Source organism: Nycticebus coucang, chromosome 9 (genome assembly GCF_027406575.1).
Source record: "Nycticebus coucang isolate mNycCou1 chromosome 9, mNycCou1.pri, whole genome shotgun sequence".
Lineage (NCBI taxonomy): Eukaryota > Metazoa > Chordata > Mammalia > Primates > Lorisidae > Nycticebus > Nycticebus coucang.
The window spans coordinates 133646659-133670636 of NC_069788.1; the positions used below are offsets into that span (position 1 = coordinate 133646659).

Sequence of the window (23978 nt, forward strand, 5' to 3'; positions counted from 1 at the left end):
AAAGAGGCAGAAAAGAAGAGAGAGAAAGCAGAACGTTCACTGTCAGAATTTTGGGACCTTATGAAGCGTTCCAACATACGAGTTACAGGAATCCCAGAAGGGGAAGAAGAATGCCCCAGAGGAATGGAAGCCATACTAGAGAATATTATAAAAGAAAATTTCCCAAATATCACCAAAGATTCGGACACACTGCTTTCAGAGGGCTATCGGACCCCAGGTCGCCTCAACTCTAACCGAGCTTCTCCAAGACACATTGTGATGAACCTGTCCAAAGTCAAGACAAAAGAAAAGATTCTTCAAGCTGCCAGGAGTAAGCACCACTTGACCTACAGGGGCAAATCCATCAGAGTGACCACAGACTTCTCTAATGAAATTTTCCAAGCAAGAAGACAATGGTCATCTACCTTTAATCTACTTAAACAGAACAATTTCCAGCCAAGAATTTTGTACCCTGCTAAGCTAAGCTTTAAAATTGACAGAGAAATCAAATCATTTACGGATATACAAACATTGAGGAAATTTGCCACAACAAGACCAGCTCTACAGGAAATACTTCAACCTGTTCTACACACTGACCATCACAATGGATCAGCAACAAAGTAAAAACTCAGAAATTAAACGACAGAACCTAACCTCCACACTGATGCAAAAGATAAAACTAAGCAATGGACCCTCACAAAATAAGATGACTAGAACACTACCACACTTCTCAATTATCTCAATAAATGTTAATGGCTTGAATTCCCCACTGAAGAGACATAGATTGGCTGACTGGATTAAAAAACACAAGCCATCCATTTGCTGTCTGCAAGAAACACACCTGGCTTCAAAAGACAAATTGAAGCTCCGAGTCAAGGGTTGGAAGACAATTTTTCAGGCAAATGGAATTCAGAAGAAAAGAGGAGTTGCAATCTTATTTTCAGATACATATGGATTTAAAGCAACTAAAGTCAAAAAAGACAAAGATGGTCGCTTTATATTGGTCAAGGGAAAAATACAACAAGAAGATGTTTCAATTCTAAATATTTATGCACCCAATTTAAATGCTCCCACATTCTTGAAAAACACCTTACTCAGTCTGAGCAATATGATATTCAATAATACCATAATAACAGGGGACTTTAACACTCCTCTTACAGAACTGGACAGATCCTCTAAACAGAAATTAAACAAAGATATAAGATATTTAAATGAGACCCTAGAACAACTGTGCTTCATAGACGCATATAGAACACTCCATCCCAAAGATAAAGAATACACATTCTTCTCATCCCCACATGGAATATTCTCCAAAACTGATCATATCCTAGGCCACAAAACAAATATCAACAGAATCAAAAGAATTGAAATTTTACTTTGTATCTTCTCAGACCATAAGGCACTAAGGGTGGAACTCAACTCTAACAAAAACGTTCGACCCCACACAAAGACATGAAAATTAAACAATCTTCTGTTGAATAACAGATGGGTGCAGGAAAATTGTTAACTTCCTTGAGCATAACAACAATGAAGACACAAGCTACCAAAACCTGTGGGATACTGCAAAAGCAGTTTTGAGAGGAAAATTTATCGCTTTAGATGCCTACATTCGAAAAACAGAAAGAGAACGCATCAACAAACTCACAAGCCATCTTATGGAGTTGGAAAAAGAAGAACAATCTAAGCCTAATGTCAGTAGAAGAAAAGAAATATCCAAAATCAAATCAGAGATCAATGAAATTGAAAACAAAAGAATCATTCAGAAAATTAATGAAACGAGGAATTGGTGTTTTGAAAAAATTAATAAAATAGATAAACCATTGGCCAGACTAATGAGAAACAGAAAAGTAAAATCTCTAGTAACCACAATCAGAAATGATAAAGGGGAAATAACAACTGATCCCACAGAGATACAAGAGATCATCACTGAATACTGCCAGAAACTCTATGCCCAGAAATTTGACAATGTGAAGGAAATGGATCAATATTTGAAATCACACCCTCTCCCTAGACTCAGCCAGGAAGAAATAGAGCTCCTGAACAGACCAATTTCAAGCACTGAGATCAAAGAAACATAAATCTTCCAACCAAAAAATGCCCTGGTCCAAATGGCTTCACACCAGAATTCTATCAAACTTTCAAGGAAGAGCTTATTCCTATACTGCAGAAATTATTCCAAAAAATGGAGGAAGAAGGAATCTTCCCCAACACATTCTATAAAGCAAACATCACCCTGATACCAAAACCAGGAAAAGACCCAACCAAAAAGGAGAATTTCAGACCAATCTCACTCATGAATATAGATGCAAAAATTCTCAACAAAATCCTAGCCAATAGATTACAGCTTATCATCAAAAAAGTCATACATCATGATCGAGTAGGCTTCATCCCAGTGATGCAAGGCTGGTTTAACATACGCAAGTCCATAAACGTTATCCACCATATTAACGAAGACAAAAATAAAGATCATATGATCCTCTCAATAGATGCAGAAAAAGCATTTGATAAAATCTAGCATCCTTTTCTAATTACAACACTGAAGAGTATAGGCATAGGTGGCACATTTCTAAAACTGATTGAAGCTATCTATGACAAACCCACAGCTAATATTTACTGAATGGAGTAAAACTGAAAGCTTTTCCTCTTAGAACTGGAACCAGACAAGGTTGTCCTCTGTCACCTTTACTATTTAACATAGTGCTGGAAGTTCTAGCTAATACAATTAGGCAAGACAAGGAAATAAAGGGAATCCAAATGGGAGCAGAGGAGGTCAAACTCTCCCTCTTTGCTGACAACATGATCTTATACTTAGAGAATCCCAAAGACTCAACCACAAGATTCCTGGAAGTCATCAAAAAATACAGTAATGTTTCAGGATATAAAATCAATGTCCACAAGTCAGTAGCCTTTGTATATGCCAATAAAAGTGAAGATGAGAAGCTAATTAAGGACACAACTCCCTTCACCACAGTTTCAAAGAAAATGAAATACCTAGGAATATACCTAACGAAGGAGGTTAAGGACCTCTATAAAGAAAATTATGAGGGCGGTGCCTGTGGCTCAAGCAGTAGGGCGCCAGTCCCATATGCCGGAGCTAGCAGGTTCAAACCCTGCCCCGGCCAAAAAAAGAAAATTATGAAATCCTCAGAAAGGAAATAGCAGAGGATTTTCACAAATGGAAGAATACACCATGCTCATCGATGGGCAGAATCAACATTGTTAAAATGTCTATACTTCCCAAAGCAATCTACCTATTCAATGCCATTCCTATCAAAATACCAAGATCGTACTTTCAAGATTTGGAAAAAATGATTCTGCATTTTGTATGGAACCAGAAAAAAACCCATATAGCTCAGGCAGTTCTTAGTAATAAAAATAAAGCTGGGGGCATCAGCATACCAGATTTTCGTCTGTACTACAAAGCCATAGTGGTCAAGACAGCATGGTACTAGCACAAAAATAGAGACATAGACACTTGGAATCGAATAGAAAACCAAGAAATGAAACTAACATCTTACAACCACCTAATCTTCGATAAACCAAACAAGAACATACCTTGGGGGAAAGACTCCCTATTCAATAAATGGTGTTGGGAGAACTGGATATCCACATGTAAAAGACTGAAACTGGACCCACACCTTTCCCCACTCACAAAAATTGATTCAAGATGGATAAAGGACTTAAATTTAAGGCATGAAACAATAAAAATCCTCAAAGAAAGCATAGGAAAAACACTGGAAGATATTGGCCTGGGGAAAGACTTCATGAAGAAGACTGCCATGGCAATTGCAACAACAACAAAAATAAACAAATGGGACTTCATTAAACTGAAAAGCTTCTATACAGCTAAGGAGACAACAACCAAAGCAAAGAGACAACCTACACAATGGGAAAGGATATTTGCATATTTTGAATCAGACAAAAGCCTGATAACTAGGATCTATAGAGAACTCAAATTAATGCACATGAAAAAAGCCAACAATCCCATATATCAATGGGCAAGAGACATGAATAGAACCTTCTCTAAAGAAGACAGACGAATGGCTAACAAACATATAAAAAATGTTCATCATCCCTAGCAAATCAAAACCACCCTGAGATATTATCTAACCCCAGTGAGAACCCACATCACAAAATCTCAAAAATGCAGATGCTGGCATGGATGTAGAGAGAAGGGAACACTTTTACACTGCTGGTGGGACTGCAAACTAGTACAACCTTTCTGGAAGGAAGTATGGAGAAACCTCAAAGCACTCAAGCTAGACCTCCCATATGATCCTGCAATCCCATTACTGGGTATCTACCCAGAAGGAAAAAAATCCTTTTATCATAAGGACACTTGTTTATTGCAGCTCAATTTACAATCGCCAAAATGTGGAAACAGCCTACATGCCCACCAACCCAGGAATGGATTAACAAGCTGTGGTATATGTATTCCATGGAATACTATTCAGCTATTAAAAAAAAAAATGGAGACTTTACATCCTTCATATTAACCTGGATGGAAGTGGAAGACATTATTCTTAGTAAAGCATCACAAGAATGGAGAAGCATGAATCCTATGTACTCAATTTTGATATGAGGACAATTAATGACAATTAAGGTGGGGGGGGCGGAGGAAAAGCAGAGAGAGGGAGAGGGGTGGGGCCTTGGTGTGTGCAACACCTTCCGGGGGCAAGACATGATTGCAAGAGGGACTTTACCTAACAAATGCAATCAGTGTAACCTGGCTTATTGTACCCTCAATGATTCCCCAACAATAAAAAAAAAAAAAAAATTCAGGCTATGGGTAAGAAAAATAAAAAAAGATGATTCCAAGTACTCCCTGACCTTCCAACATTCTCCTTTGCACTTAAGCTGGCTTACTTCAAAGACTTCAACATTCTTTGTTTGGACTTAATTTGCTTTTCAGAAAAAAGTTAATGACGCAGGTTTGGTTGTTTCATTTTGTTCTGAAACACCTGACATTTGTTGATCTTTCATAAGATCTGATAAGATGAATCTAATTGAGTATTCTCACCAGTACTGCCTAAGGTCAAGACGACATCAGGTAGACTGAACTACTTCTAGCTGATGATAGGACTTAGGGACCAGGACTAGGAGAAGGAATAAACGAAAGGTAAGATTTTAGGCAGGAACAGTGTGGAGGTGCGAGTGAGAACATTATACTAAGTAGGACATGAGAAGATTTGCATGCCTAGGGCCTAGGAGATAGCTGACTGGAAGGAAAAGAAACCAAAGTGGGGAGTTAGAATACACCTGGCCATGAAGGACTTGGAAAAATGCAGGGTGATCTGGGCTCATGTGGCTGCCAACAGAGAAACAACTGACAGGAGTAAACACAATGAAGAAGTATTTTATAGAGCTTTGAAGGGAAGCAATAAAAATATCCACAGTACTGTCACCAAAAACAAGCAGGAAGAGTTATGAAGGCAGTGGGAGCAGTGAAAGAATGAAAGAAAAACACAAAAAAGAAAAAGAGCTTTTTTTTTTTTTTTGTCAGACTAGAAATAATGAAAAGGAAGGACAGTCAAAAATTACTGATGTTGGGCAGTGCCTGTGGCTCAGTCGGTAGGGCGCCGGCCCCATATACCAAGGGTGGCGGGTTCAAACCCGGCCCCAGCCAAACTGCAACCAAAAAATAGCCGGGCGTTGTGGCGGGCGCCTGTAGTCCCAGCTACTCGGGAGGCTGAGGCAGGAGAATCGCTTGAGCCCAGGAGTTGGAGGTTGCTGTGAGCTGTGTGAGGCCACGGCACTCTACCGAGGGCCATAAAGTGAGACTCTGTCTCTACAAAAAAAAAAAAAAAAATTACTGATGTTGGCTGCATCCGGAGCTCAGTGGGTAGGGTGCTGGTTTGTAAAGACGGCCTACGGATTCATCTCTACAAGTTTGTAAATTGTAGGATTGATGAGGGACACATACACCAAGGGTGGCGGGTTCAAACCCAGCCTGGGCCAGCTAAAACAACAATGACAACTGCAACAACATTAACAAACATAGCCAGGTGTTGTAGCAGGCACCTGTAGTCTCAGCAACTTGAGAGACTGAGGCAAGAGAATCGCTTAAGCCCAAGAGTTGGAGGTTGCTCTGAGCTGTGACGCCACAGTACTCTACCCGGGGCGACACCTTGAGACTCTGTCTCAAAAAAAAAAACAAAAGTACTAATGTTTCCAGGTTGGAAATATGATGATACTCCTGCAAAAATGAAATCACCAAAGAAGTTAGTTTGCCAATAAAGTTTGTAAATTGTAGGATTAGGGACAGCAAAGTGTTTGAGGTAACTCCATGGCATCCAAGGGAGGAAAGATTCGAGATAGAACTGGAAACAAGGGGCTAAATTGAGGAGATTCCAGAGTTTTCCCATAAAGATAAAAAATCAAAATCAAAGGAATAGATAATGACCCATCAAATCAAGAACTGAGAACAGAAGGTTAAAAATGGAACCACGGGGCAGTAAAAGACAGCAAGATAAAGAACTCAACATTCTGAGGCAAGAGAATCGCTTAAGCCCAGGAGTTGGAGGTTGCTGTGAGCTGTGTGATGCCACGGCACTCTACCGAGGGCCATAAAGTGAGACTCTGTCTCTACAAAAAAAAAAAAAAAAAGAACTCAACATTGAGGAGAAAGCTCAGTGTGGGAAGGACAGCAAAGCAGAAAGATGACGTGTGTCTCCAAAACAAGAAGTAAAGCTTGTGAGCCATTTCTCAATGCTAAGAGTATGACAGCTATACAAGTGCAAAACCTTCTCCTGTAATATTAAAGAAATTCCCTTAACGCTAATGACACCATCCAGACAGCTCAGAAAATCCCAGAAATGGCTGACGAAATCAAAGACTCAAGAGACTGGGGCGGGGCTAGTTGTAATCTGGTCACAGGGTGGGTTTTATTAAATTAAGAGGAGTAACAACAAAAAGGGACAAGACAAGGGAGAAAAATCAAGTCCGTTCAAGAAACTTGCATTCGATTTTAATATTAAATTTTATTTAGTAATGTCAGAAAAATTGCAAGAGAAAAGATAAAGTGAAAAGAAAATAGCAAAAACTGAAGAGAAGGAGCTTGGGCAGAATTCCAGATGCAATAAGGAACCATTAAAGCCTTAGTTCTGTATTAAAGCCTGAGGGAGAGACACAGCGTATGGTTTGTACTGTTCAAAAGATCACTCTGGTCCCTGTAAGCTTATGAATTTGGGAGAGGCAAGATGAAAAGCAAGGTAACCAGTTATCGGGCGGCGCCTGTGGCTCAAGGAGCAGGGCGCCGGCCCATATACAGGAGGTGGTGGGTTCAAACCTAGCCCCAGCCAAAAACTGCAAAAAAAACCCCAGTAACCAGTTAGCTACATAGCAGACTACTGCTACCAAGTCATGATAATGACTGGAGACAGAGTAGACACTCCATCAACATAACTCACCACTTCTTTTTTATTCACACACACACACACACGCGCGCGCTTGGATCTTTCAGCTTCTATTCCCACCTTCAACAGTTCTCTGTCAAATTCAAAGTTCCCTAAGAGAATGGCTTTAACTGGAATACCATGTCACCCTCATCTCTGTTGAGTAGTTTACTGCCCTGCCTATAGACTGGATGGTCTTGGTCCAGGATGCCACTCAATCCAGTCATCTGAGACCACAGCACATGGTGCCATACGACATCTTTAGAGGGGTCTGTGAGAATTCTAAGTCCTACCCTCTATTTTAACACACTCTACTAATATTTAAAACAGAGACCAAGGGCGGTGCCTGTGGTTCAGAGGAGTGGGGCGCCGGCCCCATGTGCTGGAGGTGGCAGATTCGGACCCAGCCCCAGCCAAAACCAGCAAAAAAACAAAACAAAACAGAGACCAAAGAACATTTTCAGTGATCAAAGTCTAAGGAAGCTTATGTATGTGAAACTTATATATATAAAATCTTAAGGCTGCCCCCTCAGCAACTGACTGATTGACCCTCTTGGTCAAGAGGATTCCTAAAACTGAGTTGCTAACCAAGAGAAAGGAGATCAGGCACGCCTCAACATGCCCCCCCACCCCCCGCTTCTTACAGAAGTCCTCTGCCACTCACTAACAGAACTAAGGCTATACAAGACCGCCCAGTAGGTCCTCAATATACTTGACAAACCACTTGAGTCTATCCACTACTTTGTCTGAAGCTTTCCCTGTCACTGACTCCTGGTCTTTTAGACAGAGTCTAACTCTTTCAGCCAACTGTCAGCTAAAGAATCTTTACACCGGGCGGCGCCTGTGGCTCATTCGGTGAGGCACCAGCCCCATATACCGAGGGTGGCGGGTTCAAGCCCAGCCCCGGCTGAACTGCAACCAAAAAAAAAAAAAGAATCTTTACACCCACCCATAACCTATAATCTCCCGCTTCCAGATGTCCTACCTTTCTGGGGCCAAACCAATGTACGTTTTCCACGCATTAACTTATGACCTCACCTGTAATCCCAGTCTCCCTAAGATATATAAAAACAAACTGCAACCCCACCTTGAGTCCAGACTTTGTGAGTGTAGATCTTTAAATTATTTTACAGAGTACAGATCCCATTGTTTTTATATGTTTAATTAGTTTACAAAAATTATTTATACTCTTTGAAGTTGAATACATTGAAGACTCACAATTTTTAGAGGAAAAACTACAAGACTACAGAAAAAAGGTTTCTAAGTATAAAGTCTCAATATTTAATACATTTAATAATTTGAAGAAGAAAAAAAGCTTTTTTTTAACTTATGATGAAATGTTACAAATGCAAGAAAAGACGTATTTATAATAGCATACACTCATTCCCTATTAAAAAGAAGAAAAAAAGTTTCCATCCAAAAACACTCAGGCCGTATAATTTCACCCCACAGGAAAGCTAAGCTAAAATGAAAAACATCCAAAGGGCAGTTTACAGTGGAAACACTGACAAACACGTAGCTACAGGGTCATGAACAGCCCTACTATTGTATGCGTAAGTCTAATAAGCAAACTTCAATACATACAGTCTTCATTCCAAGTAGCAGCCAAAAAAATAGAGGATTATGATACTTAAAGCTTATACCTGCCATTGACAAACATAATTAAAAAAAATGAAAACCATAAATACAATTTGGAGTTAGAATACTCCCCAACAATGTGCTCACACATTTGAAAGCAGAAAGGGTGCTAAATTACATTTGTGTTGCCCTCAAAAGTTGTAAGCATTCTCAAAAATGTATTATTTCACTTAATAATCCTAACAATCCTGAGAGCTAGGCTGACTACAAAAGCACATGTTGTGAGAATAAGATGGAGTCAGTCAGGACGGGGCCGAGACAGCACAGCTGCTAGGGTCAGTTTAGGCCTATGCAACCTTCACCACTTGTTTCCCATTCTTGCTGTTTTGCAGATTCAGCTTAACCTGAAAGCGTGTATCTTGAGTAGTTTTGGGCAATTGATTTAGGAGATTAACTTCTGAATTGGAATGTTGTTTGGGATCATGGGTTATATCAATTATTATTATGGGTCATGGATTATGCTGATAATTGTGGTTGAAGATAAAGGTTTTTGGGGATTTTGGGGGGGTATTTTGAGACAGAGTCTTATTATGTCGCCCTCAGTAGAGTGCCGTAGTGTCACAGCTCACAGCAACCTCCAACTCTTATGCTTAAGCGATTCTCTTGCCTCAGCCTCACGAGTAGCTGGGACTACAGGCGCCTGCCACAACACCTGGCTATTTTTTGGTTGTAGTTGTCATTGTTGTTTGTCAGGCCTGGGCTGAGTTAGAACCCGCCAGCTCTGGTGAATGTGGCTGGCACCTTAGCCGCTGAGCTACAGGGGCGCCGAGCCTATAATTTTTTTTCTTAATGAGCACACAAACTCACCATTGACTACTGGTGGTCACTATCCTTCCATCCTTTCTTAGAATTTCAAACGTTTTCAAATCCATTAATAATTAGTAGTCATAAAGTAATCTATAACATTCGTGACATTCATGAATAAGGTCATATTCTGAACACAAACTTAACTAAATAAGAAGCTCCATCATTATACCTGACCAGTGTCAACAAACATCTGAAAATTAAAACAGGATGAATCGTTTAGACTGACTGTGAAGTATTAGAGTCTGTCTTATGGCTTCATTACACACACTCATCCAAATCCAATATATCTTCATTTTTAAATGGTCATTTACAAGGACCAAATCTCCCCACTTCCCACTTAATTAACTGGCTATTCTCTGAAGTGTCCCTTATGAAGGTCACAGTATCTCCTAAATATTTGGATTATAGCCACAGAGCTATAATCTGCACCCATTTCATCCAGAAGAAAACCATCTCATTTAAAAATTAACACAGTTCAGGTGAGGTGACTCACACCTGTAATCCTAGCACTCTGGGAGGCCAAAGTGCTAGGAGTTTGAGACCAGGCTGAGAAAGAGCAAGACCTCGTCTCTACTTAATTTTCTATTTTGCTGGGGGGTTGGAGGGAAGTCTGAGGCAGGAGGATTGCTTGAGCCCCCTGATTGCTTGAGATTGCTGTGAGCTATGACACCCACCGCACCCTACCCAGGGCAACAGAGTGAGACTCATCTCAAAAAAAAAAAAAAGCAGCAGACAAGAATGTCTTCATAAGTACTTCACATCTCAGCCAAACTCAATATACCACCTAAAAGCAAAAGTGCAATGCAGTAATATTAAATAATATAAATGACCACGGTGGTGCCTGTGGCTCAAAGGGGTAGGGCACCAGCCCCATATGCCAGAGGTGGTGGGTTCAAACCCAGCCCTGGCCAAAAATTGCAAAAAAAAAAAAAAAAGTATATATATATATATATATATATATATATATATGACCACATTTATTGAGTACACAATACATTTCCTGTAACTGCCAACCTGCTCTCATGATTAAAATAAATAATAATAGCAGCTAAGATTTATCAAGCCTTTAGAGTAAGCCAGGTAATGTTCTACATATACAACCTTCATGGTTTACAGAAATAATCTCACATCACCCTTTACAAATGAAGAAACTGAGATACAAGGAGCTTAAACACTTCACCCAAAGTCACATTGGCAGTGACAGAGAATCCCACCAGAGCGGCTGTTCTTTCTTCATAGGCTAATTCAAGTAAAGGGCTCAGAACAATGTCTGGTACAAGATAAACACTCAATAAATACTATTAATTACTACCACTGTTATGCAATCTTCACAATAATCATATAAAATAAAATCAGTAGGGAAGAAAAAAAATGAAGAAAGCAAGAGGAAATGCGGAAGACACAAAGAAACAGACCAACAAGCCACAGCTCCAGAATGAGAGAGAGAGTCCAAGCTTTGAGAACGGGTTCAGGCCTGTAATCCCAGCATCTCTAACTGGCTGAGCTCATGAATTCCAGACCAGCCTCAGCCAGAGCCAGAGCAAGATCTCTCATCTCTTAAAAAAAGGTTTGAGAAAGAATGACCAACTTAAATGATAACTGGACAGAGATTTTGTTTTAATCTCTGTATTAAAATGTCTTTTTACTTTTAAATTGTATATAAAACCAGCACATTGTACCCCATGATTGCATTAATGTACACAGGTATGATTTAATAAAAATAAATAAATAAAATGTCTTTTTCTATCATTTTATGGATTCGTTTTTGAAAAAGAAAATCAGGGACAGGGGACAGAGAATGGAGATGGGAAGGAGAGGGGAAAAGGAAATAAGGAAAAAAAGAGAAAGAGAAGTCAAATACAGTATCTGCCAAATAAATGCAAATACTTTAAGGCAGGCTCTTTGAAGAAACATATAAATCTAGGGTACCCTAAGGCAAAGTGAGTAAAGGTTTTATATTTGTTTATTTAGGAGAGAGAGTTTCACTATGTATAGCCCTGGGTAGAGTGCTGTAGCATCACAGCTCACAGCAACCTCAAACTCTTGGGCTTAAGTGATTCTCTTGCCTCAGCCTCCCAAGTAGCTGGGACTATAGGTACCCACCACAACGCCCAGCTATTTTTTTCTTGCAGTTGTCGTTGTTTAGCAGGCCCGGGGGGCCGGGTTTGAACCCACCAGCCTTGGTGCATATAGGCAGTGCCATAACCACCGTGCTATGGGCGCCCAGCCATGAGTAAACATTTTATAATGTAGAGATCTATGGTGCAGAACCAAAGACTGAGACAACTTTCAAATGACTTGGCAAATGTCCAGTGACAATTTCTGGTCCTGGACAATCTAAAATCCAACCTCTTTTGAGAACAATGAAATTGAAACCCAGAAAGGTTAAGCTCAATAAAGAAGCCGAACAATCCAGGGGAAAGTGAATACATGCTAGAATCAGACACACTTGGAGCAGAATCCTGCTACCCTCATCGATCAACAGTTGCCTCAGTTTCTTCATCCAAACTCGCTAGGGTGGGGACCTGGCTGTGGCCTTTTGGTCCTTAAGTGGGGCCTTTTTACCTAATCCAATTTTACAGAACAAATTATTTTATTAAAGAGGATACAATAGAGAAAGATAAAGCTTTTCTTGCTGCCTTTGATGCTTATAAAAGAACAATATTGCAATCAGAAGGCCACAGGTTCCTCACCCTCTTGTAACTTACAACAGATGATACCCAACTAGGAAAAAATACATTAAATTCTTACTATTTTCTGTTAAAACGAAAATATAAAAGTAACATACATAACTTGAAGACCAGGAAACTCTGGCTAAGGTATCATTTTTCATACTTTTGGTCTCACATTCACCATTTTTGAGAAACTCAAAGAACCCTTTTTAATGTAGTTATATCTATTAGTATTTATCATATTAGAAATTAAAACAGAAATTTTAAATATTAATTCCTTTAAATATGATCATTATAAATACTTTTTAAACTATATTTTACCTATACCTGGGAGGCTGAGGCAGGAGAAAAGTCTGAGCCCACGAGTTTGAGATTATAGTGATGTATGATCACACCACTGTACTCCAGCCTGAGTAACAGAGCAAGGTCCTGTCTCTATAAAATAACTGGGGGCTTGTTTTCGGATGAAAACACTAAATGGCGGGTCACGCTGGTGCAGTGGGAGGGCCTGGAGGCCCTGGGATAGGAGGCCATGGTGGTTTCCACAGAAGCTCCGGCAGCAGCATTCAGGGCCAGGAGCTCACGGAGGCAAAGCCAAGGACAAAGGGTGGATGCCCGTCACCAAGCTGGACCGCCTGGTCAAGGAAATGAAGATCAAATCTCTGGAGGGATCTATCTTTTCTCCCTACCCATTAAGGAATCTGAGATCACTGATTTTTTTTCCTGCGGGCATCTTTCAAGGATGAGGTTTTGAAGATTATGCCAGTGCAAAAGCAGACCCGAGCTGGCCAGCACCAGGTTCAAGGCGTTTGTTGCCACTGGGGCCTACAATGGCCATGTCGGTCTGGGCATTAAGTGTTCCAAGGAAGTAGCCACTGCCATCCGAGGGGCCATCATCCTGGCCAAGCCCTCTACTGTCCCAGTGCGGGGAGGCTACTGGAGGAATAAGACCGGCAAGCTTCACACTGCTCCTTGCAAGGTGACAGGCCACTGTGGCTCTGTGCTGGTACGTCTCATCACTGCTCCTAGAGGAACTGGCCTATCTCAGCGCCTGTGCCTAAGAAGCTGCTAATGATGGCTGGGACGGATGACGGCTACACCTCAGCCAGGGGCTGCAATGCCACCCTGGGCAACTTAGCCAAGGCCACTTCCCCCCTTTCCCCCCAAGTTCTGAGCACTTCTTTTGCCAAGGCCACTTTTGAAGTCTTGCTGTCTCACTCCTGACCTCTGGAAAGACACAGTGTGTTCACCAAGTCTCCTTACCAAGAATTCACTGACCATCTTGTCAAGACCCACACCAGAGTCTCTGTGCAGAGGACCCAAGCCCAGCTGTGGCTACAACATAAAGTTTTTATACAAGAATAATAAAGTAAATTAAGTCTGTTAAAAAATAATAATAATAACCAGGGCCGGGTGTGGTGACTCACGCCCGTAATCCTAGCACTCTGGGAGGCCAAGGCAGGTGGATTGCTTGAGTTCATGAGTTTGAAACCAACCTGAGCTACAGCAAGACCCCCATCAGTGTTGTAGTGGACACCTTAGCTGTAGTCCCAGCAATTGGGGAGGCTGAGGCAAGATAATCAACTGAGCCCAAAAGTCCGCGGTTGCTGTGAGCTGTGATACTGCGGCACTCTACCAAGGGTGACAAAGTGAGACTCTGTCTCAAAAAATAAATAAATAATTAAAATGTAAAAATATATATATTAAGAAATTTCAAAAGTTTCAATTTTTAAAAAAGCTGTATTTTCCAAAACAAAAGTGAGAAGAAGGGTGGTGCCTGTGGCTCAGTGGGTAGGGCACCGGCCCCTTATACCAAGGTGGCGGGTTTGAACCCGGCCCTGGCCAAACTGCAACAAAAAAAATGGGCATTGTGGCGGGAGCCTGTAGTCCCATCTACTCGGGAGGCTGAGGGAAGAGAATCACCTAAGCCCAACAGCTGGAGGTTGCTGTGAGCTGTGACGCCACCACACTCTACTGAGGGCAACAAAGTGAGACTCTGTTTCTAAAAAAATTTAAAAAGTGAGAAGAATGGCATAATTTTTACACTTTTGTAAATGTCTTTAATGTATGGCTTAAGCAATTGCACACATCATGTAACAGTGGGGGAGGCTCAGTAAGCCCCCACCTAGCGAAGACAGTGTTAAGAGTACATGGCACACCACCTCAGCCAAGGACTCAAATACAGCTCGGACTTTTCCTAACAAACACAATGTAACCTAATCATAGGTACTTTTACATTAATCCAGAATTTAAAAAAATAAATAAACTCTTGGTATTGAAGAAAAAAAAAAGAAAACAAACACAGTACACTAAGGAGAGGAGAGTAAAAAGCATACTTGTATAATGACTTAGTATCATTCCAAAATAGTCGCAGGGACCTTCAGAGCTCCCCAAAGCATACTTTGAGAATGACTGGTCTAGGGTATGATGCACACACTGAAAATCCATGAGAATCTGACTCCAATTGCTGATTTACCCTGATAGGAAATTAAATCCCGTAACTCCTCTAGATCCTAATCTTCTGACTAAAGAAAACATTGAGAACAGTATCTGTCTCTAGTCTATTATTCCCAGACTTCATAATAAAAACGAAAACTCATAGACACATACCCTGAGCTCTTTGAAAGATTAATTTCTGTATAAAGTCAACTTCTAAGGCCTCTCTCCCATGAAATTGTGGGGGATCCCCTTCCTCCTCCACCAAGGCTAAACCCAACAACAGCCCTCCCAGATCAGCGTCACGACTGCTGCAAGTGGAGCAGCCTTATTCTCCTACCTCAGACCTTTGTAGTTAAAAAATAAAAATTAACAAATTAAGTCAAGAAAGTTCACCTGTCATCCCTGAACATTCTGTTCTGTCCCTCAGCACCTAACTCTATAAAGTGACTGGTTAATTTGCACCTGTAGTCCCAGCTACTTCGGAGGCTGAGGCAATGGAATCATTTGAGCCCAAAAGTTTGTGGTTGCTGTTAGCTGTGACGCCACCGCACTCTACCAAGGGCAACATAGTGAGGCTCTGTCTCAAAAAAAAAAAATCATCAGACTTTTGCCAATCTTATTCCACAGGTAATTTTAAGGAAGTCTGTTTCTCTGTTTTCTTACCTATTCTTTCCTAAAACCCATCTGCCTAAAATCTTCAAGTCTTCTTTTTTCAGCTCCCCTTTCAGAGTCTGCCATCTCCCACTTTAAAAGGAGAAACACAGGCTGGGTGTGGTGGCTCATGCCGATGTTCATCATTAGTTTAATTTATCCAGTGCATACTATGAGCTGGGCTCTAAACATACAAGTACATGTAACTTCAACAAATATTTCTGAGCCTTTCCTAGGGATCAGACACTGTTGTAGGCACTAACCATGCAGCAGTGAAAAAGAGACAAAGATCTCTGTCCTGGTAGAGTTTATGTCCTAGCAAGGGGTGAGCAGATGGGTAGTAAGCGTTCTCAATCAGAACCCCACACAGTACGTCGTACAATAGGAGAAAGAAAAGGCAAGTGAAGAGAAATGGGGCTGGGGTCCAAGTTTTAAATAGGGTGAGTTCACAGACTTGTGAAGAAAATAGGTAATAAAAGATAAACTTAATTATAGGATATTAAGGGTCAGTGGGAAGCAAGAAGAGACGCTTACATTTAGTCTCAAAGAGGAGGTGACGTGAGCCAACTGTTGGGAGAACAAGAGGAAGGACTGGTGGGCACAGAGGGCACAAGAGGCACAGGCAGCTCCCACAGACAGCCCGGCCACCGTAGGGGTAGGGGGAGGCACTCGACGGGCTAGGCTCCTCCTGGGTGGCCCCACACGGGCCACAGCCTCCCAGCAGGACAAGGAGACAGCAGGGAGACTCACAAAGCTGCTGAGCCACGAGAAGCAGGGAGACTCAGAGACCAAAGGAATGAGGCTCAGGCCGCGAAGCAGATAATGAGGCCTCTCCCTAAAAGCCGAAAGAAGAGATCTAAATTTGAAATGACTATGGAAGGCACCGACGAGTGGCTAGAAATCCCAGTCTGGTTTGAGACCTCAGAATGGGGATGATCTCTCTCTCCTCCCCTCTCAAACACACACAGAGAATTACATCAAGTTAAAAAAGAACACCAAGGACTTCTAACCATCCCTTTTACAGAAAGAACTTGCCTGTATTACAGTACTTTTCTTTTTTTCATCTGTCTCAAGCACGCACTGAGTCAAACATCCACAAATACCCCAAAGCAAAAAAGCAGCTTCTTAAGAATGAGGCTATTACAGATAATTTTTGGAACCACAAGAAACAATGTTACAATTCAAACCAAAAACAAATAATCAGAACCTTCTCAAAAGACAGAGGAAGGTCAGACACAACAAATTCCAAATCCAGACCAAGTATATTTTCAAAGTCTTTCAGGATCTCCTCAGGCTAGTCAACGATATGGAGAGACTGAAAAACACCATTCCACAAAGTTTAATTGTGATAGCCTAATATTTCAATAATTCACAATGAAAACACATACGCCAATAATTTATTTTAAATTTGCAGGAATCCTAAAAGCAAAGCCCAATTGTCCACAGCAAACTCATCAGGTTTGGTCATCTTTCCTCAGAAGCTCCCCTTTAGACAATACCTCTGTATTAGGGAACAATGCAACACTTCTCATTTTAAGATTGGGGCAGGTGCAGTGGTTCATGCCTATAATCCCAGCACTTTGGGAGGCACAGGCAAGAGGATTGCTTAAAGCCAGGAGTTCGAGACCAGCCTGCGCAATACAGTAAGACCCTCCCATGGCTACAAAAAAAAAAAAAACAGAAAAATCGGCTTGGCGCCAGCCACCTACATCTGAGCTGGTGGGTTCAAACAGGGGCCCACCAAACAACAATGATGGCTGCAACCAAAAAATAGCTGGGCGTTGTGGCAGATGCTTATAGTCTCAGCGACTTGAGAGGTTGAGGCAGGAGAATCGCTTGAGCCCAGGAATTAGAGGTTGCTATGAGCTGTGATGCCACGGCACTCTACCCAGGGCGACAGCTTGAGGCTCTGTCTCAAAAAAAAAAAAACAGAAAAATTAGCTGGGCACAGTGGCAAGTCCCTATAGTCCCAGCTACTTGGGCAGGTAAGCCAGAAGGATCACTTGAACCTAGGAGTTTGAGGTTGCAATGAGCTATGATGATGCCACTGCATTCCAGCCTGGGCAACAGAGCACGATTGTGTCTTAAAAATAATAACAATAAAATGGAAAATAAATACATAAAATTGAATAGCTTTCAGGACTTTAACAGGAGCATAGAAAAACACCCCTGAAGCAACTGATACATCCAAACTCAACAGTCATTTCTTTAAATAGCTTTTTTTACCTGCCTTGCTTTTACAGAAGTAAATGTTCTATCCAAACGAAGAAGCCATTTCTTTTATATAATTTTAGCCTGATAGCTCTCTTGTTCATAGAAGAACTGATACTCCTACACTCACCATTAAAAAAAAAAGAAATACTGGCAACAGTAAGAATTAAGAAATATGAATGGTCTCTTCCATGTTTTTTGAGTTGGCTGTTTTCTGTGTTTTTGAGATGCACCCAAGAGTGGCCCTCAACTCCTGGACTCAAGCTACCCTCCTGTCTCCACCTCCCTCAGCCTCCCAAGCAGCTGAGACTATAACCATAGACAGGTGTGAGCTACCATGCCTGCCCGTGATGCTTTTCAGGGAGCAAAAAAACATAAAAGCCTACAGGCGTTTTCATTTTTAGTAATACAGTAAGAATCGATTAGTTTTTGTCTGTGTGGTTGTATGTACACTGACAAACATTTTTGACACACAAATCCCCTAAAGGCACTTCCTCTAAAACATGTACCCTAATCACAGGTAGGTTCTTGCTCCTATCTCCCCAAACTCCTCTTTCCTTTTCTTCTCTCCCCTCCTCTCCTGACTTCCCTCTCCCTTGCCTCCTCTTTCTCTCTCTCTCTCTCTCTCTCACATACACACACTCTTATACCATGAAGCAATTTCTTTTTCTTGGTGTTCATAAATGGAAACATTTATACAAATGATAAATTCTCTAACAAATCCTGAAAGAAACACTCTTTTCTGGGATCTGCACACACAGAGATAGTCATACCCAAATATCTACTATTACGCGCACACATACATATTTATACATAAATATATGTCATGCATACATAAATTACACACATGTAAATCCCATCGCAAAGTGTTTGGGTTAGACCAGAATACAAAGCTGCAAAACACGTGAGACCCACAGTCCTCTACTTCCCACCCCTCCCATTTCATTCTCTAACCTATCCCTATTTTCCTGCCTCCTCCCTCCTCACCATCCCACATAATCTCTAAACCCCAGCCAGACTATTACCTGTGGCTCAGCTAAAGACCCCACGCCTGTAATCCTAGCAGGATTGCTGGAGCTCAGGAGTTCAAGACCAGCCTGAGCCAGAGCAAGACCCTGTTTTTAAAAAACAGCCAGCCGGCAGGCGTCTTTAGTCCCAGCTACTCAGGAGGCTGAGGCAACGGAATCACCTAAGCCCAGGAGTTGCAGGTTGCTGTGAGCTGTGACACCACAGCACTCTACCGAGGGCAATAAAGTAAAACTCTGTCTCTAAAAAATAATGATAATAATAATAAACAGACGGCCACTGTGGCCGGCACCAGTAGTCCCAGCTACCTGGGAAGGCTGAGACAGATCACTTGAGCCCCAGAGTTTGAGGTTGCTGTGAGCTAGGACACCATGGCACTCTACTAAGGGTGATAAAGTGAGACTCTGTCTCAAAAATAAATTAATAAAGAAACAAAGACCTCGCTCCTCGGGTCAGCACACCTCAGATGCCCCTTCCTTCTCCAGCCTCTCCACCCATCCTTCGAGTCCCCTCTCACAAAGATCACTTCCTCCATGAAGACTTTCCTGGGTGATTCTTTCAACCTGATGTGATCTCTCCCTTCCTTTAAGCTGCAGGGGCCCCTTGCTTACGCCTCTCTCAGGTAGTAGTAACCTTGAGGCAATAACATCTGCCCTTTTGGAATTACATACAATTATATCTGTGTCCCTGTAGTACTTAGGAGACCAGGCCATAACATGAGCATGGCTAAACCATCTCAAACTCATGTGTTTCTGTAACAAATAATGTCTTTACAACACAGTTATCAATACAGCTGCCCATAAACCCACATCTGTGCCCGGGCTCTCTAACAAGTATAATTTCTACCTTAGGAAAAATCAGAGAAAGATGATATTGTATCATGTTGTAGTCAAGGTTACTACTACCTGAGAGAGGTGTGAGCAACGGGCCCCTGCAGCTTAAGGGAAGGGAGAGATCACATAAGGTTGAAAAAGTCAGCCAGAAAAGTAACACAAAACCAATGTCCTAATGTTTTAACATATTGCCTCACTTTCCATAAAGTCACCACCTAAACACATTACTTGAAAGTGAAAATAAACATTAACTCTAGTTGTTAACACATTTTAAAATAAGAGAAACTGTTATGTATTCCACTAAGAAATCAGATTTGGAATTAAAACAATTACCATGTACCCCCTCTTTTAAATTCCTCTAGTCTTTCTCTAGAGCTCCTAAATATTTCTGTTAGTAATACCAACAGATGTTTTGCTTCTTCAGCTTAGTCATTTGCAAAAGAAAATAAACTTGAGAGTAGTTAAAAAGTAGAAGGGAAATGGTTAAGTGTGGATAAATGGACAGAGTCAGTGCCAATGACACAGGGATTCTGCGATCAATCTAATGATTTGTGAAAATCCTTTCAGAGAATTCTATTAAATATACAAACCTGGGCGGTGTATCTATATTTTCAAAGTCTTAACAAATTTGTAATTTTAGTCCTTTCTACTTCACAAATTGGTCTTTCAGCTTTTAAAACATCTATAAACACAGTAATAAACTAAATTGCCTACACTCTATTTACTATGTCAAAGAATTTTTCCTGTTACTTCTAAAACTCAACATTAATTTTAGGATTCTATCCTCCTATTAGTCATCTCAACACAATCCTTTTTTCTTAATTATTCTCTCAGATTCAGTCCAAATAGTCTTTGCTCAGATTATTCCAACTACTTTAGTAACAACACCCCCCAGGTTTAGTATAATTTCCTCTTCCTTATTTATCTCAACTACTTCCTTATACTCTCCCCCATGTCTCAAAACATTGCATGTCATTAAATGAGATACAAAATGGGGAAGCGTCTTTTGAATTATTCAGTGTTACATAAATATTCTCTTCTAGTATCATTCTCATCTCTTTGCTTCCTTCCTTCTTTTCACCCCCATCTATTCTGAACCCCTTTCCCCTACTTGCATTACAGCTGACGGGCCCTGCCTGCCACCTAGCAGGCATTTCATAGATTCCCTTTTGGTCAATGATTTCAGAAGTTCTCACACTCTTTTTTTCATTCCTTCTAAAAACTTCCCCGAAAAGCTTTCATGTAAGCTGTCATGGAACTATATTACAATATGACCAAACAGACCTAAAGAACCTAAATAAGTTGTTTTTTTTTTTTTTTAGAGACAGAGTCTCATTTTGTCACTTCCGGTAGAGTGTCGCCGTGTCACAGCTCACAGCAACCTCCAACTCCTGGGCTTAGCCGATTCTCCCGTCTCAGCCTCCCGAGCAGCTGGGACTACAGGCGCCCACCACAATGCCCTGCTATTTTTTGTTGTCGCGGTTTGGCTGGGGCCGGGTTTGAACCCACCACCCTCAGTATATGAGGCTGGCACCCTACATTAAGCCACAGGAGCGGCCCAGAACCTAAATAATTTAATTTCTTTCTTTTTTTTTTTTTAAGAGACAGAGTCTCACTCTGTTGCCCTTGGTAGAGTGTCGTGGCCTCACAGCTCACAGCAACCTCCCGCTCTTGGGCTTAGGCGATTCTCTTGCCTCAGCCTCCTTAGTAGCTGGGACTTCAGGCACCCGCCATAACAGCCGGCTATATTTTTGTTGCAGTTTGGCCAGGGCTGGGTTAGAACCCGCCACCCTTGGTATGTGGGACCCGCACCCTACTCACTGAGCCACAGGCGCCACCCTAAATAATTTACTTTCTCATTTCACAGATGAAAAAAACAGAAACCCAGAGAGGTCAAATGACTAACCCAAAATCACACAGATGGTTAACAACAGAAGCAGAATCAGAATCCAAGTCTTCCAGGCTCTTCGCTTTTGTGTCCTAATGGTAATTTGAGTTTTTTGGTTTTGTTTTTTGTTTTTGTTTAGTTTATTTTAATTTGAGGGAGAGGCAGTTTATTTCTGATTATAAAAATAGTACAGGCTCACTGAAGAACATTTGGAAAGTAAAAACCGTATAGGTCGGGTGAGGTGGCTCACACCTATAATCCCAGCACTTGGGAGGCCGAGGGAGGTAGATTGCCTGAGCTCACGGGTTCAAGACCAGCCTGAGCCAGAGCGAAACCTCGTCTCAAAAAATAGCCAGGCATTGTGGTGGGCACCTGTAGTCCCAACTCCTTGGAAGGCTGAGGCAACAGAATTGCTTGAGCCCAACAGTTTGAGGTTGCTGTGAGCTATGACCATCACAGCACTCTACCAAGGGTGACAAGTGGTACTCTGTCTCCATAAAATACAATACAATAAATTACTTATGTGGCTCTCATTTGCATCATATTTAAACTAAGACAATGAAAGAAAAAAGGGAACAAAGGAAGACAGCAAAAATGCAAAGGGGAGAATTTCCCATTCCCTCAGACCTGGAATAAAGCAGAACTTCTCCACTTTGTGGTCATAAAAGAAACCCAGTCATTCTCTGTTCTTCAATAACAGACTTACAGCTAACTACCTCTGAATTACAAGTTTAGGGCGGTGCCTGTGGCTCAAAGGAGTAGGGCGCCGGCCCCATATGCCAGAGGTGGTGGGTTCAAACCCAGCCCCAGCTGAAAACTGCAAAAAAAAAAAAAAAGTTAAAAATTAAAAAAGAATTACAGGTTTATCTTAAACAGCGCACTGATTTTTTTTTAACCCTTCATATACACTTCATCTGTTTAGCCTAAATTTAAATTGCCATGGAAAAGGGAGGGAAAAGAATATGACTTCTTTTCCATGAGAGCGCTTGCTTCTTATTCAAAGGGAAACTTTTTTGTTTTTATTTTTTATTTCTCTTGAATTTTTTGTATTTAATTGTTTTGGTTTGAGGATTTTTGTTTGTTGGGTTTTTGAGATAGAGTCGCCCTTAGTAGAGCGCTCCCATGGCATCACAGCTCACAGTAACTTCAAACTCTAGACTTAAGCAATTCTCTTGCCTCAGCCTCCCGAGTAGCTGGGACTATAGGCGCCCGCCACAATGCCCAGCTATTTTTTTTGTTTTGTTTTGTTTTTAATGTGGGGGATTCATTCAGGGTACAAGAAACCAGGTCCAGCTATCTTTTTTTTTAGAGAAGAGGTCTGGCTCTGGCTCAGGCTAGTCTTGAACTCCTGAGCTTAGGCAATCCACCCACCTCAGCCTCCCAGAGGAAGCTGTGCTAGGGTTACAGACGTGAGCCACCACGAAACCAGCCAGCCAGAAACTTACTTCTTGAGATTCTCTGCCCCAAGCAGCTGTTCTTTCCAGTTAAAGACTCAAAACTTCCTATTTCTCTCTTACATGATAGTTGATAATACAAGAGATGGAGCCAAATACAAATATGCCCTTTAACAAAGACTTTCACTAAACAAGCAATGCTCCATGTTATAATGGCTCTGAGGCCTCTTGTGAAGATTTTTAAAGGGTTATAACAAGTTTAAATTAACTCCATGGAAAGAATCTGACATTTTAAAAGGACCTGATGACTCAAAACATTCTTTTGGACTCTCCCAGCCTCTTCAGTGGAAATGCACTCTGCACAGTCAAGACCATTTGAGTTTCTCTTAGCTAAGCCCAGGTCGAGTACAAACTTGAAATGTAGAACAAGACAGTTACCTTAGGCTCTTCTTCATCACCAAGTACTTTGTATTTGTTTGCTGGGGGGTTTTCTGTTATTGTTTTTGGCTTGGGAGGAAGATGATATGTGTTTGTTTTATTTCTGCATTTAAATGGAAAGGGATACTTACTAGCAAAATAGTGATAGCCATTCTTCCAGGCCAGAAATTACCAGGAGCTTTACCAGAAGACAGAAGTTGAGTCTTCACACAACTTTTATAGCCTCAGAGAAGACACCAGGTTTCACTTTGCCAAACTCTACCTAACTCTGCCTGCCTATCCCTAGCTCTGGGCACAACATGAAAAAAGCTAGAAATAGCCACACAAAGTCAAGGGTAGCTGCCAGCCGCTCTAGGAAAGGAATCCTAATATACTTAAGTCAGCCTGGCACAGAGCCACAAGGAATGGGAAGAATCCATTTAAGCAAAGGAAACAGATAGTGGTAAGGCAGAACTTATTCTCCTAGCAAGGGTGCCCAAACCTTTTTTGTCCCCTGCTCACATTGGAAGAAGAGTTATCTTGGTCCAAAGAATGAATACACAAATGCTAAAGAAAGTTTTTGAGCAAAAAAAAGTTCCCTGCATAATTCGGGGGATATTCAACACCAC

The 23978-nt window shown here is 41.3% G+C and overlaps 1 protein-coding gene and 1 non-coding gene across 4 annotated transcripts in view; one reads left to right on the forward strand and one right to left on the reverse strand.

The window, feature by feature from the left end:
* Positions 1 to 23978, reverse strand: part of PPP2R5E (protein phosphatase 2 regulatory subunit B'epsilon) — a 196575-nt gene that overhangs the window by 107546 nt on the left and 65051 nt on the right. The gene's annotated exons all lie outside the window — the stretch shown is intronic.
* On the forward strand, positions 15147 to 15277 carry LOC128595240 (small Cajal body-specific RNA 20). The gene has a single exon (XR_008382884.1). It is a non-coding gene; the product is annotated as a small Cajal body-specific RNA 20 (non-coding RNA).